The sequence below is a fragment of the Pseudophryne corroboree genome, chromosome 2 (assembly GCF_028390025.1).
Source record: "Pseudophryne corroboree isolate aPseCor3 chromosome 2, aPseCor3.hap2, whole genome shotgun sequence".
In the NCBI taxonomy this organism is placed as follows: domain Eukaryota; kingdom Metazoa; phylum Chordata; class Amphibia; order Anura; family Myobatrachidae; genus Pseudophryne; species Pseudophryne corroboree.
The window spans coordinates 596950567-596968851 of NC_086445.1; the positions used below are offsets into that span (position 1 = coordinate 596950567).

The 18285-nt window shown below is 48.5% G+C and overlaps 1 protein-coding gene across 8 annotated transcripts in view; it reads right to left on the bottom strand.

The window, feature by feature from the left end:
* The window catches only part of PIGV (phosphatidylinositol glycan anchor biosynthesis class V), a 93144-nt gene that overhangs the window by 20905 nt on the left and 53954 nt on the right, over positions 1-18285 (bottom strand). For all 8 annotated transcript variants that reach the window (XM_063954654.1, XM_063954651.1, XM_063954647.1 and 5 more), the window contains one exon: positions 11327-11424. The gene's annotated coding sequence lies outside the window, so the exon portion shown is untranslated. The remainder of the gene's footprint in view (positions 1-11326; positions 11425-18285) is intronic.

Consider the following 18285-nt stretch of genomic DNA (forward strand, 5'->3'; position numbering starts at 1 on the left):
CTCCCACTAACAACTGTTCCTTGGATCGTGCCTTTATTAGGAGATCGTCCAAGTATGGGATAATTAAAACTCCCTTTTTTCGAAGGAGTATCATCATTTCCGCCATAACCTTGGTAAATACCCTCGGTGCCGTGGAGAGTCCAAACGGCAGCGTCTGGAATTGGTAATGGCAATCCTGTACCACAAATCTGAGGTACTCCTGGTGAGAATTGTAAATGGGGACATGCAGGTAAGCATCCTTGATGTCCAGGGATACCATGTAATCCCCCTCGTCCAGGCTTGCAATAACCGCCCTGAGCGATTCCATCTTGAACTTGAATTTTTTTATGTATGTGTTCAAGGACTTCAAATTTAGAATGGGTCTCACCGAACCGTCCGGTTTCGGTACCACAAATAGTGTGGAATAGTAACCCCGGCCTTGTTGAAGTAGGGGTACCTTGATTATCACCTGCTGGGAATACAGCTTGTGAATTGCCGCTAGCACTGCCTCCCTGTCTGAGGGAGCAATCGGCAAGGCGGATTTTAGGAAACGGCGGGGTGGAATCGCCTCGAATTCCAGCCTGTATCCCTGAGATACTATTTGAAGGATCCAGGGATCTACCTGTGAGCGAACCCACTGATCGCTGAAATTCCTGAGGCGGGCCCCCACCGTACCTGGCTCCGCTTGTGAAGCCCCACCGTCATGCGGCGGACTTGGAAGAGGAAGCGGGGGAGGACTTTTGTTCCTGGGAACCTGCTGTTTGCTGCAGCCTTTTTCCCCTGCCTCTGCCTCTAGACAGAAAAGACCCTCCTTTTCCCCGCTTATTTTTCTGGGATCGAAAGGACTGAACCTGATAAAATGGCGCCTTCTTAGGCTGTGAGGGGACATGGGGTAAAAATGCTGACTTCCCAGACGTTGCTGTGGAAACTAGGTCGGAGAGACCATCCCCAAATAATTCCTCCCCTTTATAAGGCAAAACTTCCATGTGCCTTTTGGAATCTGCATCTCCAGTCCACTGGCGAGTCCATAAGCATCTCCTAGCAGAGATAGATAGTGCACTTACTTTAGATGCCAGCCGGCAGATTTCCCTCTGTGCATCTCTCATGTATAAGACTGAGTCTTTGATATGGTCAATTGTTAACAGGATCGTGTCTCTGTCTAGTGTGTCAATATTTTCTGACAGGTTATCTGACCATGCAGCGGCAGCACTGCACATCCAAGCTGACGCAATTGCTGGTCTGAGTATAATGCCTGAGTGTGTATATACAGACTTCAGGATCGCCTCCTGCCTTCTATCAGCAGGTTCCTTAAGGGCGGCCGTATCCTGGGACGGTAGTGCCACCTTTTTTGACAAACGTGTGAGCGCTTTATCCACCCTCGGGGGTGTTTCCCAACGTAACCTATCCTCTGGCGGGAAAGGGAACGCCATTAGTAATTTCTTAGGAATCACCAATTTCTTATCAGGGGAAGCCCACGCTTCTTCACACACTTCATTTAATTCATCTGACGGGGGAAAAACTACAGGTAGTTTTTTCTCCCCAAACATAATACCCTTTTTTGTGGTACCTGGATGTAAATCAGAAATATTTAACACCTCTTTCATTGCCTCAATCATGCAGCGAATGGCCTTAACGGGCATTAAATTTGACTCATCGTCGTCGACACTGGCGTCAGTATCCGTGTCGACATCTACCTGTGCCACCTGAGATAACGGGCGTTTTAGAGCCCCTGATGACTTTTGAGACCCTTGGACCGGCACGAGCTGAAGACTCGGCTGTCCCACAGTCGGCATGTCGTCAAATTTTTTATGTAAGGAGTCTATACGTGCACTCATTTCTTGCCATAATACCATCCACTCCGGTGTCTGCCCCGCAGGGGGTGACATCTCTGCTAAAGGCATCTGCTCCCCCTCCACATCATTATCCTCCTCAAACATGTCGACACAGCCGTACCGACACACTCCACACACACAGGGAATGCTCAAATAGAGGACAGGACCCACAAAAGCCCTTTGGGGGGACAGAGTAAGAGTATGCCAGCACACACCAGAGCGCTATATATATACAGGGACTAACTGAGTTATGTCCCTAATAGCTGCTTATACTGTATACAGTGCCAATTTAGTGCCCCCCCTCTCTTTTTCCCTCTTACTGTATTGTAGAAATGCAGGGAAGAGCCAGGGAGCTTCCTTCCAGCCGAGCTGTGAGGGAAAAATGGCGCCAGTGTGCTGAGGAGATAGGCTCCGCCCCTTTTTCGCGGCCTATTCTCCCGCTTATTTTGGGATTCTGGCAGGGGTATTTACCTCATATATAGCCCCAGGGGCTATATATTGAGGTATTTTAGCCAGCCAAGGTGTTTTTATTGCTGCCTCAGAGCGCCCCCCCCCAGCGCTCTGCACCCTCAGTGACCGGAGTGTGAAGTGTGTATGAGGAGCAATGGCGCACAGCTGCAGTGCTGTGCGCTACCTTGGTGAAGACAGGATGTCTTCATGCCGCCGATTTTCCGGACCATCTTCCTGCTTCTGGCTCTGTAAGGGGGACGGCGGCGCGGCTCCGGGACCGAACATCAAGGCTGGGCCTGCGGTCGATCCCTCTGGAGCTAATGGTGTCCAGTAGCCTAAGAAGCCCAATCCGGCTGCAAGCAGGCGAGTTCGCTTCTTCTCCCCTTAGTCCCTCGCTGCAGTGAGCCTGTTGCCAGCAGGTCTCACTGAAAAAAAAAAATTCTAAGACTATTACTTTCTAAGAGCTCAGGAGAGCCCCTAGTGTGCATCCAACCTCGGCCGGGCACGAAATCTAACTGAGGCTTGGAGGAGGGTCATAGTGGGAGGGGCCAGTGCACACCAGGTAGTCTAAGATCTTTCTAGAGTGCCCAGCCTCCTTCGGAGCCCGCTATTCCCCATGGTCCTTACGGAGTTCCCAGCATCCACTAGGACGTTAGAGAAATATAGAATAAAGAGAAATCTACATCAAATGTAGGGGATGCTGTAGTCGAGTGGTTAAGGTTGAAATCCTTAGAAGAATAACTCTGGAGTTCGACTCCATAGAGAGATTGATTGATGTGTCAGATATATCTACCCATTAAAACATATAAATTGGGTTTGTTGTTTGTAATTGATTTTTAGTAAAATATTTCTGTGTCTATTATGGAATAAACTGCAGTCGCTATGGATAATGAGTGTGGTGAGAATAGACCAAAAGATATATACACCCAGGCGAAAAAAGCCCCGGCAGATAATCGGGCCAAAAATGATTATAGAACAGAGTTAAATTAGGTAATCATATGACTAAGTGTGGGGTCGGGTCAGAATGTTATATGGGATGTTGATTATAAAATGCTTGTTCTACCAATGAAAAATGTTTGTCTTTCAAACTAAAGGAATTTTCGATATATAGAGAACGTTGAATAAAGAAGGTAGAAAAAGAAGAGTTAAGATACATCATATAGGAAGAAATAATACAGAGAGATAACGTGAACACCCAGTAGCTCAATGGGTAGGATGTTGGTTTACCGTTAGCGAGGTCCTGAGTTCAAGACTGGGGTGTGTTAGAAACATGAGACAAGAAGTGGTGTATTCTTAATTGCATTTATTTATTTTTAATTTGGTACATCAATAATTAGAATTCAATAATATCTCTCCTTGATAGACATGTATGTCCTTATATTACACACATGTATTTTTATTATAATTGTTAGTAATGATCAGTGCTCCAGGTGTAGTAATTAGATCAAAGCGAACAGCACATAGCAGAATACTAAAGATAGAATGCACCTGGGATTTAATCTGGACCAATAGGAGGAACATCAATCAGGGTGGTCAGGTATATATAGCTTGGAAAATTGAAAGTATATTACTCTTTGAGGAAGCACCTGTGTGCGAAACGCGTTAGAGAATTGCCTTTCACCCTGCTAAGTGAACAGCGACATTATTATTTGGGATCTACCCTGCCGGATTGGGAGCTAAGGACAATCAACGAGACCTCTCACACACCTGCTGCCCAAGCTGTACCGCAATCAGAGGAGACGCCGGCCAGCCAGGTGGAGAGTCCACTCTGCAAACCGTCCACATACAAGCGGCCCCAAACAAGCTGAGGGTTAGAGACCATCGAGTACCGCTGCCACCACGGAGGACAGACGGGGAGTGAGAAAGCAAACCATCACCACTGTGCACGGCGAGGATCTCCCCATCACGTCTGTATCCACGGACACGGTGGTAAGCGGTTCACTTCAGTGCTAAAACGGTCAGTATATGGACTATGCATAATATATGAATAATAACTGTGGTCGTATGCAAAAGACTGAGTTCTAACACAACCGGGAAAAACATCATTTAAAGTTGTGGAAACTGTGTCCTTATACAAAGAACTGAGTTTTTCAATCTTGGGAAAAATACCGTTTAAACACTGCGGGTACATAAGCTATGTTGCATTAAATTAGGAGTGGAACTAGTACCAATTGTCTCTGATAGGATTGAGCACTGGTTGTTTAAAACAGAGAAATATCACTATTTTATTAGCATTAAAATTTTTTTAGAATGAGCTCATAATGAATATGCATGCATATTGAGTTTTAATTATATTACTGTATGGGATATAACGTTTGTACTAAAATAAACACCAGAGAAGTGGGAAAAAAAAGTGTCTTTATTCATATACGCACCTGGAGAGATAGCGCAATCAGTCATTTTCTTTTCTTTCTTGTGTAGCCTCTTGATCAATTTATGATCAAGCCTTAGCTGTACGTACACAGGTACAGCTGGACAGAGATTGCAGCTTATAGTTTATTAAAAATTTTAAATTAAAAGTAAGGAATACAATCAATCAATTAGCGCCTGGATCAGGGGTGTTTCTTTCTGGTTTTTAAAAGATGTCAAATGGATGATTTTTGCACTTTTTATTAATGGTTGGAAAAAGATAGCAGCAAGCATTTTTCATCATATTAAAGTCCTTCCAGCAGTTTTAGGTACAGAAAACGGCACAGTAAATTTTTCAGTGTTTTTATTCAAGTTTATAAAACATTGGAATAAAGACATGTAGCTCATCTGCAGGCTTAAAAAGCCCTCTCTCATACATAAAACACCCCCAGGCAGTGTTGGACTGGGGCATGAAGGGCCCACCAGGGGGAATGTTGTGGTAGGGGCCCATGCTTAGGGGTGTGGCCATTCACCACAGAGGCTTGGCTAACTATTATAGAGTATATGATTTGGGCCCCTTTATAAATAAATATAGTAAATACTGCTGGTCATGCATGCTAATGAAGCAGAGTAATAACAGCAATGCACTGAAAAATATCCACCATAGTACTGTGCCATATGTGACATGTATAATGTAAAATTCAAGTGCACAGTCTAAAATCTGATTCCTAGAGGTGACGGTGGGCCCTCACCCAGTATGGCCCACCAGTAGTTTCCCCTGTACCCCTGTGGGCCAGTCCGACTCTGCCACCGAGGTACCTTTCCCACATAATTTAAAGCATTACGGATTAGATAAATTCACATGAAACGCACATGTCTTTATTGGCAAAAGGATGTCATTTAAACACCTCCACGTACAGGGATGCACCAGAGGGCCTGCATTGTGTCCAGACATGGTTTCCTTATAATAAAGATATTCCCTACCTATTCACTTGGTCAAGGGGCTGCGCACCAAAAAATAAGATTTTACTTACCGATAAATCTATTTCTCGGAGTCCGTAGTGGATGCTGGGGTTCCTGAAAGGACCATGGGGAATAGCGGCTCCGCAGGAGACAGGGCACAAAAAGTAAAGCTTTTTCCGATCAGGTGGTGTGCACTGGCTCCTCCCCCTATGACCCTCCTCCAGACTCCAGTTAGGTACTGTGCCCGGACGAGCGTACACAATAAGGGAGGATTTTGAATCCCGGGTAAGACTCATACCAGCCACACCAATCACACCGTTCAACTTGTGATCTAAACCCAGTTAACAGTATGATAACAGCGGAGCCTCTGAAAGATGGCTTCCTTCAACAATAACCCGAATTAGTTAACAATAACTATGTACAATTTATGCAGATAATCCGCACTTGGGATGGGCGCCCAGCATCCACTACGGACTCCGAGAAATAGATTTAATCGGTAAGTAAAATCTTATTTTCTCTATCGTCCTAGTGGATGCTGGGGTTCCTGAAAGGACCATGGGGATTATACCAAAGCTCCCAAACGGGCGGGAGAATGCGGATGACTCTGCAGCACCGAATGAGAGAACTCCAGGTCCTCCTTAGCCAGAGTATCAAATTTGTAAAATTTTACAAACGTGTTCTCCCCTGACCACGTAGCTGCTCGGCAAAGTTGTAATGCCGAGACCCCTCGGGCAGCCGCCCAAGATGAGCCCACCTTCCTTGTGGAGTGGGCCTTTACAGATTTAGGCTGTGGCAGGCCTGCCACAGAATGTGCAAGTTGGATTGTGCTACAGATCCAACGAGCAATCGTCTGCTTAGACGCAGGAGCACCCATCTTGTTGGGTGCATACAATATAAACAATGAGTCAGATTTTCTGACTCCAGCTGTCCTTGCAATATATATTTTTAATGCTCTGACAACGTCCAGTAACTTGGAGTCCTCCAAGTCACTTGTAGCCGCAGGCACTACAATAGGCTGGTTCAGATGAAATGCTGACACCACCTTAGGGAGAAAATGCGGACGAGTCCGCAGTTCTGCCCTGTCCGAATGGAAAATCAGATATGGGCTTTTGTAAGATAAAGCTGCCAGTTCTGACACTCTCCTGGCCGAAGCCAGGGCTAGTAACATGGTCACTTTCCATGTGAGATATTTTAAATCCACCTTTTTTAGTGGTTCAAACCAATGAGATTTTAGAAATTCCAAAACCACATTGAGATCCCACGGTGCCACTGGAGGCACCACAGGAGGCTGTATATGCAGCACTCCCTTAACAAAGGTCTGGACTTCAGGGACTGAAGCCAATTCTTTTTGAAAGAAAATCGACAGGGCCGAAATTTGAACCTTAATAGATCCCAATTTGAGACCCATAGACAATCCTGATTGCAGGAAATGTAGGAATCGACCCAGTTGAAATTCCTCCGTCGGAGCACTCCGATCTTCGCACCACGCAACATATTTTCGCCAAATTCGGTGATAATGTTGCACGGTTACTTCCTTCCTTGCTTTAATCAAAGTAGGAATGACTTCTTCCGGCATGCCTTTTTCCTTTAGGATCCGGCGTTCAACCGCCATGCCGTCAAACGCAGCCGCAGTAAGTCTTGAAACAGACAGGGACCCTGCTGAAGCAAGTCCCTCCTTAGAGGTAGAGGCCACGGATCTTCCGTGATCATCTCTTGAAGTTCCGGGTACCAAGTCCTTCTTGGCCAATCCGGAACCACTAGTATCGTTCTTACGCCTCTTTGCCGTATAATTCTCAATACTTTTGGTATGAGAGGCAGAGGAGGAAACACATACACCGACTGGTACACCCAAGGCGTTACCAGCGCGTCCACAGCCATTGCCTGCGGATCTCTTGACCTGGCGCAATACCTGTCCAGTTTTTTGTTGAGGCGAGACGCCATCATGTCCACCATTGGTCTTTCCCAACGGGTTACCAGCATGTGGAAGACTTCTGGATGAAGTCCCCACTCTCCCGGGTGAAGATCGTGTCTGCTGAGGAAGTCTGCTTCCCAGTTGTCCACTCCCGGGATGAACACTGCTGACAGTGCTATCACATGATTCTCTGCCCAGCGAAGAATCCTTGCAGCTTCTGCCATTGCACTCCTGCTTCTTGTGCCGCCCTGTCTGTTCACATGGGCGACTGCCGTGATGTTGTCCGACTGGATCAACACCGGTTTTCCCTGAAGCAGAGGTTCTGCCTGGCTTAGAGCATTGTATATTGCTCTTAGTTCCAGAATGTTTATGTGAAGAGACGTTTCCAGGCTCGTCCATACTCCCTGGAAGTTTCTTCCTTGTGTGACTGCTCCCCAGCCTCTCAGGCTGGCGTCCGTGGTCACCAGGATCCAATCCTGTATGCCGAATCTGCGGCCCTCCAATAGATGAGCACTCTGCAACCACCACAGAAGAGACACCCTTGTCCTTGGAGACAGGGTTATCCGCAGGTGCATCTGAAGATGCGACCCTGACCATTTGTCCAACAGATCCCTTTGGAAAATTCTTGCGTGGAATCTGCCGAATGGAATTGCTTCGTAAGAAGCCACCATTTTTCCCAGGACTCTTGTGCATTGATGTACAGACACCTTTCCTGGTTTTAGGAGGTTCCTGACAAGCTCGGATAACTCCTTGGCTTTTTCCTCCGGGAGAAAAACCTTTTTCTGAACCGTGTCCAGAATCATCCCTAGGAACAGCAGACGAGTTGTCGGCATTAACTGGGATTTTGGAATATTCAGAATCCACCCGTGCTGTTTTAGCACTTCTTGAGACAGTGCTAATCCCATCTCTAGCTGTTCTCTGGACCTCGCCCTTATTAGGAGATCGTCCAAGTATGGGATAATTAATACGCCTTTTCTTCGAAGAAGAATCATCATCTCGGCCATTACCTTTGTAAAGATCCGAGGTGCCGTGGACAATCCGAACGGCAGCGTCTGAAACTGATAGTGACAGTTTTGTACAACGAACCTGAGGTACCCCTGGTGTGAGGGGTAAATTGGAACGTGGAGATACGCATCCTTGATGTCCAAGGATACCATAAAGTCCCCCTCTTCCAGGTTCGCTATCACTGCTCTGAGTGACTCCATTTTGAACTTGAACTTCTTTATGTACAGGTTCAAGGACTTCAGATTTAGAATAGGCCTTACCGAGCCATCCGGCTTCGGTACCACAAAAAGAGTGGAATAATACCCCTTCCCTTGTTGCAGAAGAGGTACCTTGACTATCACCTGCTGAGAGTACAGCTTGTGAATGGCTTCCAAAACCGTCTCCCTTTCGGAGGGGGACGTTGGTAAAGCAGACTTCAGGAAACGGCGAGGTGGATCTGTCTCTAATTCCAACCTGTATCCCTGAGATATTATCTGCAGGATCCAGGGATCTACTTGCGAGTGAGCCCACTGCGCGCTGTAATTTTTGAGACGACCCCCCACCGTCCCCGAGTCCGCTTGAGAAGCCCCAGCGTCATGCTGAGGCTTTTGTAGAAGCCGGGGAGGGCTTCTGATCCTGGGAAGGAGCTGCGTGTTGCTGTCTCTTCCCTCGACCTTTGCCTCGTGGCAGATATGAATAGCCCTTTGCTCTCTTATTTTTAAAGGAACGAAAGGGCTGCGGTTGAAAAGTCGGTGCCTTTTTCTGTTGGGGAGTGACTTGAGGTAGAAAAGTGGATTTCCCGGCTGTAGCCGTGGCCACCAAATCTGATAGACCGACTCCAAATAACTCCTCCCCTTTATACGGCAAAACTTCCATATGCCGTTTTGAATCCGCATCGCCTGTCCACTGTCGCGTCCATAAAGCTCTTCTGGCCGAAATGGACATAGCACTTACCCGTGATGCCAGTGTGCATATATCCCTCTGTGCATCACGCATATAAAGAAATGCATCCTTTATTTGTTCTAACGACAGTAAAATATTGTCCCTGTCCAGGGTATCAATATTTTCAATCAGGGACTCTGACCAAACTACCCCCGCACTGCCCATCCAGGCAGTCGCTACAGCTGGTCGTAGTATAACACCTGCATGTGTGTATATACTTTTTTGGATATTTTCCATCCTCCTATCTGATGGATCTTTAAGTGCGGCCGTCTCAGGAGAGGGTAACGCCACTTGTTTAGATAAGCGTGTTAGCGCCTTGTCCACCCTAGGAGGTGTTTCCCAGCGCTCCCTAACCTCTGGCGGGAAAGGGTATAATGCCAATAATTTCTTTGAAATTATCAGCTTTTTATCAGGGGCAACCCACGCTTCATTACACACGTCATTTAGTTCTTCTGATTCAGGAAAAACTATAGGTAGTTTTTTCATACCCCACATAATACCCTGTTTAGTGGTACCTGTAGTATCAGCTAAATGTAACGCCTCCTTCATTGCCAAAATCATATAACGTGTGGCCCTACTGGAAAATACGGTTGATTCGTCACCGTCGCCACTGGAGTCATCGCCTGTGTCTGGGTCTGTGTCGACCGACTGAGGCAAAGGGCGTTTCACAGCCCCTGACGGTGTTTGAGTCGCCTGGACAGGCACTAATTGATTGTCCGGCCGTCTCATGTCGTCAAACGACTGCTTTAGCGTGTTGACACTATCCCGTAGTTCCATAAATAAAGGCATCCATTCTGGTGTCGACTCCCTAGGGGGTGACATCCTCATATTTGGCAATTGCTCCGCCTCCACGCCAATATCGTCCTCATACATGTCGACACACACGTACCGACACACAGCAGACACACAGGGAATGCTCCTAACGAAGACAGGACCCACTAGCCCTTTGGGGAGACAGAGGGAGAGTTTGCCAGCACACACCAAAAGCGCTATATATATATATCAGGGATAGCCTTATAATAAGTGTATCAAAATATCGCCATAAATGTGCCCCCCCCTCTCTGTTTTACCCTGTTTCTGTAGTGCAGTGCAGGGGAGAGACTTGGGAGCCGTCCTGACCAGCGGAGCTGTGAGAGGAAATGGCGCCGTGTGCTGAGGAGATAGGCCCCGCCCCTTTTCTGGCGGGCTCGTCTCCCGCTATTTAGAAAAATTAGGCAGGGGTTAAATATCTCCATATAGCCTCTAGGGCTATATGTGAGGTATTTTTAGCCTTTATAGGTAATCATTTGCCTCCCAGGGCGCCCCCCTCCCAGCGCCCTGCACCCTCAGTGACTGCCGTGTGAAGTGTGCTGAGAGGAAAATGGCGCACAGCTGCAGTGCTGTGCGCTACCTTTAGAAGACTGCAGGAGTCTTCAGCCGCCGATTCTGGACCTCTTCTGATTTCAGCATCTGCAAGGGGGCCGGCGGCGTGGCTCCGGTGACCATCCAGGCTGTACCTGTGATCGTCCCTCTGGAGCTTGATGTCCAGTAGCCAAGAAACCAATCCATCCTGCACGCAGGTGAGTTGACTCCTTCTCCCCTCAGTCCCTCGCTGCAGTGATCCTGTTGCCAGCAGGAATCACTGTAAAATAAAAAACCTAGCTAAACTTTTTCTAAGCAGCTCTTTAGGAGAGCCACCTAGATTGCACCCTTCTCGGCCGGGCACAAAAATCTAACTGGAGTCTGGAGGAGGGTCATAGGGGGAGGAGCCAGTCCACACCACCTGATCGGAAAAAGCTTTACTTTTTGTGCCCTGTCTCCTGCGGAGCCGCTATTCCCCATGGTCCTTTCAGGAACCCCAGCATCCACTAGGACGATAGAGAAATAAATAAAGTAGCCATGGAAACTAACAAATATTGTATACTAAAATATTTACCATGGACAATCCAGAAATTTGTCCTTATATGTATTTGTCTAGTTCTCCAATGTACAGCGATACCAAATATGTGTACCTTTATTAAGGGTGTTCGAGACCTATAGGAAAGAAAAAGGGATATTAACTTATTTTTCAGAAGTTTGTTAATATTTTTTTTTTTTTTTAAACACTTTTGGGAATCATTAGAGAGAGTTCTGATGCAAACAGGACCTTTTCACAACTACAACAGAAGTACTTTAGGAATATATTTGGTTGTTCTAAATCTAAACCAATTACAGGTTGAGTCTCCCTTATCCAAAATACTTGGGACCAGAGGTATTTTGGATATCGGATTTTTCCGTATTTTGGAATAATTGCATACCACAATGAGATATCATGGTGATGGGACCTAAAGCTAAGCACAGGATGGGGCGTGGCCACGGCGGCAAGGGACTAGGAAGCAGGATCTGGGAGCTCCCTGGACATAGATCCTGAAGTCATCCTGAGGCTCTTTTTGTCGTCCTCCCTGGACTCCTCTCCTGTCTGGCGGTGTAGGTGAAGCGGCAGGCTCAGTCACTAACCCGTGCGAGCGCTCCGGGCTCGCGCCAGCGGCCGCCCGGACTCCGGGCCTAGGCCGCAACACAATCCCCGGACTCAATTTCGGAGCTCCGCCGGGCGCGCGTGCGCGATCGCGCTCCTGAGGCGGCCACAGCGGACAGCGGCACAGGAGGACAGCGGCACCGCACTCCTGCACCTCCAGGGCTCCTCATATAAATAACTCTGCTCCCCTGAAGGCTGGTGCAGGGAGGGTTGAGGGGGAAACATCAGTGTGCTGGGCGGCCATTTTACATTCTACATACAGCTCCCTGTGTCTCTCCTCACTTCAGGGTGCAGTGTGTGTGCAGATACACTGGGCTGGAGGATTTGGACTGGTCTTAGCTGCCCTGCCTTTTGCACCACCATACTTTGGATATATATTTAACACTGGACTCCCCTGGTCCTCCCTTCTCCCTTCAATATAACAGCTGGCTATCCCTGTGCCTGATGTGCTGCTGATATTGCATTCACCACCCACTGCTATACTTCTTGACACTGAATACCGGGACTCTGAGTACAGCTGGACCTTGATACGATGGTGAGGGGCGGCCAGAGTGCGGCCGCTGCTAAATTGGAGAAGTTTGCTCGACAGCCTGCAACCCAGTCGACGCAGTCATCCCCCAAGCCCTCCCCCCGTCAGAATGGATCCCTCGGCCGGGGCCGACTCAGGGGCGAATGCACAGCCATCTGCTCCTTCCATCCAGCAGGTCTTGGAGGCCATTGCGGCCAGTGAACAACGTCTGTCGGACAAAATGGAGAAGGTGCAGTGTGATTTATCACTGCTGCGACAGGACGTCCAACGAGTACGAGAGAGGGTGGGCGAAACCGAGACAAGGGTCTCCAACTTGGAGGACCTCAGCGGCCCTTTACAACGATCGGTGTCTGCAGTTACACAACAAGTCACAACGATGCAAACCAAACTCCTGGACATGGAGGGCAGACTCCGCAGAAATAACGTGAGATTTGTGGGCCTTCCAGAAAAGGAGGAGGGGGCACACCCCGAAGATTTCCTGGAGTCTTGGCTAAAAGAGGTATATGGCGCTGAATCCTTCACCTCCCAGTTTGCAGTGGAGCGGGCTCACCGGGTGCCCTTCCGGCCTTTGCCCCCAGGCGCTCCGCCACGAACTTTTATAGCAAAATTCCTGCACTACAAAGATCGGGACTCTGTCCTGCGCCTGGGACGCGTGAAGGGTCCCCTGATCCGGAACGGAATCCGAGTGTCGGCATTTCCGGACTTTGCAGCGGACGTTCAGAAAGACCGGGCCCAGTTCAATCCCATCAAGCGACGTCTTCGTGACTTGAACCTGCCCTACTCGATGCTGTTCCCCTCCAGGCTGCGTGTGGTGGCGGATGGGGAGACCAAGTTCTTCAGCTCGCCCAGGGAAGCGGCTTCCTGGTTGGACAGATATGCTCCTGGGGTCCGCCAGCTGGCTCCAGACTGACATCGGGTCGCCCTCCCCTGTGGGCCTACATTCCGCAAGTATAAGTCCAGGGAGCTTCCTCTCGTTTAGTGGTTCTGGACTCTGCTGAGAAGTGATACAAACGTATAAACGCATAAAGGTTTTTGTATTGGGGTTGTTTTGATCTGTACGCCTGGTACAGTGTTGATGTAGGCTTTGGGATCTCCAGGTCTAAAGTTTGGTTAGGGATATGGGTATGCCACAGTTTGGGGAGGTATACGGGGTGGGGGGATGTTTGGGGGCCACTGTTGGCCTCTCAGCAGTTTTTTTGTTATATGTTTTGAACTTACGAAGCCTATATACTTGTTCTTTAAAGGGTGTGGTGGGGCCGCACTGTTTTCTGGGGTTCGGCTCGGGGTCCGGGGCCTGCGGACGACATAATTTTGTGAGCGGAGCTCCGGGTAGACGGGCGGCTGCTAGTAGTGCTGTGCCCCTGTTGATATTTTGGCCGACATGCCTCCCTTAAAAATCGTGGCATGGAATGTCCGGGGCATCAACAACAAAGTTAAGCGATCCTTAGTATTTAAAATGATCAAGAAATATGGCCCGGACATCATTTGTCTAAGTGAAACCCACTTGGAGGGGAACAGGCTGTTGTCGCTCCGCAGGCCTTGGGTGGGGTGGGCGTATCATTCCTCGCACTCCTCCTACTCCCGAGGGGTGTCGGTAATGATAAAGAGGACTGTACAGTTTGAGATGATCAGGGTAAATACAGATTCACATGGTAGATACGTGTTCTTAGAATGTAAACTGTTTTCACGTAATTTTTTCCTATTGTCTGTGTATGTTCCCCCCCCCCCGTTTTCATATGATGTCCTGCAAAAGGCCGCCTCATTTGTCGCCTCCTCCCCTCACACCCCTGTCATCTGCCTGGGGGACTTCAACGCGGTGTTGGATGCCTCTTTAGACAAATGGAGGGCTCCCCGGGATCAAGGGGCGGGGGGCGGCTTGATTACATCTAGATCTAAATTCGCAGATTTCCTAGATAGCATGCAGTGGGTAGACGCCTGGAGGATTCGGAATCCTACCCTCCGGCAATACTCCTGTTATTCAGGTACACATGGCTCCTTTTCCAGAATCGACCTGGCCCTGGTCTCGCCTGAGCTTATGCCTGGCGTGACGGATGTCCGTTACGAGGCGCGGGGGGTATCCGATCATTCACCCCTGGTGCTGACATTGGATGGGGGCTGTCAGAGGGGACAGTCACATTGGCGGTTGCATCCGTCTTGGCTGGCCCAACTGGGCGATTGCCCGGATTTAGCGCCCACATGGGAGGGATTTTTCGCGGATAACACGGGCACGGCCCCCGTCGTTTGGGATGCATTCAAAGCGTATTTGCGCGGTACATTGATTGGCAAAATTGCTGCCTGCAAGGTGGCCCGCAGGGCGACGGAAAGACAGCTTGAGACTGAGTGTAGGGACCTGGAGACACGATACCTGACCGAGGGTACCCCTGCGCTGAAGGCCCGATGGCTGGTGGCTCAGGAGGCATGGCTGGCTCACCTTTCAGACAAAAATGCACGCTCCCTCTTGTTTAGGGCCACCAATATCTATATGCAGGCGGACAGACCAGGTAGCTTGCTGGCCCACTTAGTGCATTATGATCGACCCGGGACCACGATAACACAGCTGCTTGACCCAGACGGCTCCACGGTAAATAACACCCCTGACATCGCACAAATGTTCCTCCGTTACTTTAGGGAGGTATAGGACAGTCGACTGACGTGCTCCATGGAGGACTTAGACCTCTACCTGACAAATATACCACTTTCTAAACTCTCCCCTGAGGCTAGGGACGCCTTGGACGCACCTCTGACCCTGGAGGAGGTGATATCGGCGGTGGAAGTGTCCCCTAGTGGTAAATCCCCGGGTAGTGACGGTATTCCCACCGAACTATATAAACAACACATTGGGTTTTTTGGTCCCCAGCTGCTTGACACGTATGTTGATATGCTTGCCGCAAACTGCCTTCCTCCCTCAATGTCCGAGGCGATTCTTATAATGCCTCCAAAACCTGGTAAGGACCCCAAACTTTTGGAGTCCTATAGGCCAATCTCCCTTATTCCCACAGATGCCAAGATCCTGGCGAAAATTCTTGCGGTCCGGCTCAACCTAGTAATAGAATCTATAATTCACTCGGATCAAACCGGCTTCATGCCTGGGAAATCCACATCCATCAATTTGCGCAGGCTGTACACTATTTTGCAGGCTCCTCATGACTTCCCCTCAGACGCGGCTGTGGTCTCATTGGACGCGGCCAAGGCATTTGACAGCGTTGAGTGGCCCTACCTGTGGGGAGTCATGGGGAACATGGGCTTTGGCCCAAACTTTATACAATGGATCAAACTGTTATACCAGAATCCACGCGCCAGGGTCCTGGTGAACGGCTACATTTCCTCCTCCTTCCCTTTGACACGGGGCACCAGACAGGGATGCCCCCTCTCTCCTGCCCTGTTTGCCATAGCCATAGAACCCCTGGCTTGTTTGATTAGGTCGCACCCGGACATTGGGGGTATAGATACGGGTTCCTGCACTGACAAAATAGCCCTTTATGCGGATGACCTGCTGTTATTCCTCCGAGACTACGCGGTGGATATGCCCACTGTGCTGCGGGTCATTGAGACCTATGGTGGGTATTCGGGTCTCCGCATAAATTGGTCCAAATCATTTATTATGCCCATTATAGGCCCCATCCCCCAGGTTCCGAAAATATCCCTACCACTGTGTTGGACAGTCCAGTTTAAGTACCTCGGGATCTTAGTTACTAACAACCCATCAGACTTTGTGCCCCTAAATCTTGACCCTCTTGTACAGACAGTAGTGCGCAAATCGAGAGCTTGGTGTAAGCTTCCATTGACAATGACGGGCAGGGTCGGCCTCATTAAAATGGTAGTTTTGCCTAAACTATTGTATGTCCTCTTGCAGTCCCCTGTATACATTTTTCCAGCCTTCTTTAGGAAATTAAACAGTGTCATGACGTCCTTGATATGGGCCAATAAAAGACCTAGAATAAAATTATCCACCCTTACCAGACAAAAAAGGGAGGGCGGCTTGGCCTTGCCCCACTTCCAATTGTACTACTATGCTGCTCAGTTATCACATATTGGTATGTGGCTCCGAGGAGGGGAGGGGGCGGGACTAGGCTGGGCGTTCCTTAGGTGCTATTACCCGGATATTTCCCCGGCACAGGTCCTGGTGGGGGGAAACCCTTCTAGATTCTCACCTCCTATTGTTTTTCAGGCTATGAAGATTTGGCTGGCATTGAAGGGTCTGCTTGGGTACGAGGGTATGGACCCGGATACCCCCTTATGGCACTCCACACTGCTTAGCGAACTGGGGTCTCTGGAGGGCGAGAGGGTGTGGGCCCCATATTCGATAGTTTCACTGTCCCAGTTATACAGCGATGATTCATTGAAATCATTTCAGCAATTAAAGGAGGAGTTTGGACTCCCGAACTCTCACTTTTACAGATTCCTACAACTCAGGCACGCCTTGCAGGCACAGTTCGGGGATTCTCCCCCGGCGCTCATCCCCTTCCCCATAAAAATATTTCTACACTCACTGGGTCGAGTCAAGGTGATCTCCTTCACATACTCGTACCTCCTTCAAACAGTACATGCAGACCCGCTTTCGAATCTTCGGGAGAGCTGGGAGTGTGATTTGGGTCCCATAGATGGGGAAGATTGGGAGGGCGCTCTGGGTAACCCGAGCCAGGTCACCAAATCGCTGCGGTTTCAGCAGATACAGCTTTTCATTCTGCATAGAACATACATGACACGAAGCAGGCTGGCCAGATTTAGGTCTGATAGCGCCGATGTTTGTCCCAAGTGCGGGGTTGCCGGAGGCACATTCTGGCACCTCACATGGGAATGCCCGTTGCTGCAGGTGTTCTGGGCTGGGGTTGGGTCGATTCTGGAACAAACGGGGATATCAAGAGGTTTGCTGACTCCGAGATTTTGTATTTTGGGGGTGGGCGATCCCGCCTATGGGTCCAGTTGGGACAACATGTATGCCCGCAGTATGTGCGCTCTCGCAAAGGTGTGTATTGCGCGGACGTGGATGGCCCCACGTCCTCCCACGATACCTGCTTTCAAAGGATTGGTGAACGACACCCTATTAAAAGAACGCTATGTATATATGAAATACAATGCCCTTACCAAATACGAGAAGATATGGTCCCCCTGGATCAATTCCACATACTCCTCCCTTGCCCTTCAGATTTAGGGGGCACAGGCCTTCGCTGCGTTGCGCTATGTGGGCCTTGGGCCGAACCTTCATCTCTCCTTTAACGTAGTTGTTTGACTATCTAGCTGCCACACCACGCCATACACACCTTGGCTTGACTAGGCTTGAGTTCATTTTAAGGGGTTTTTTGTTTGGGTGTAAAGGGGTTGTGGGCTATATAAAGCCTACTAGACGGGGTAATTACAATAAAGGTTAGGGGAGAAAATATATAAAACATTAAGTATGCGAATTATGATCTGCTTACAGACTATTCAGAAAAAATATGTATATGGTGGGGAAACTGCACGGGAAAAGCAATAAGGGGAATGTTATTCGTATATGTATACCCTTGGAGACAAATGCGATTCAGAATATTGTGTAATACCACACGTGCTTCCCAGTGTTCACTGAAATGTCTGTATCTTTATTATGCTGTTGAATAAAAAATTACTCTATTAAAGCTAAGCACAGGATGCATTTATGTTACATATACACCTTATACACACAGCCTGAAGGTAATTTTAGCCAATATATTTTATAACTTTGTGCATTAAACAAAGTGTGTATACATTCACGTTTCATATACACCTTATACGCTGTATTCATATTACTGTTCTTTAAACACTACCATTTTTATTTTACTGGATCTACACTAATCTACCTTGTCTCCACCATCCACGTTTCTTATAACCAAGCAAA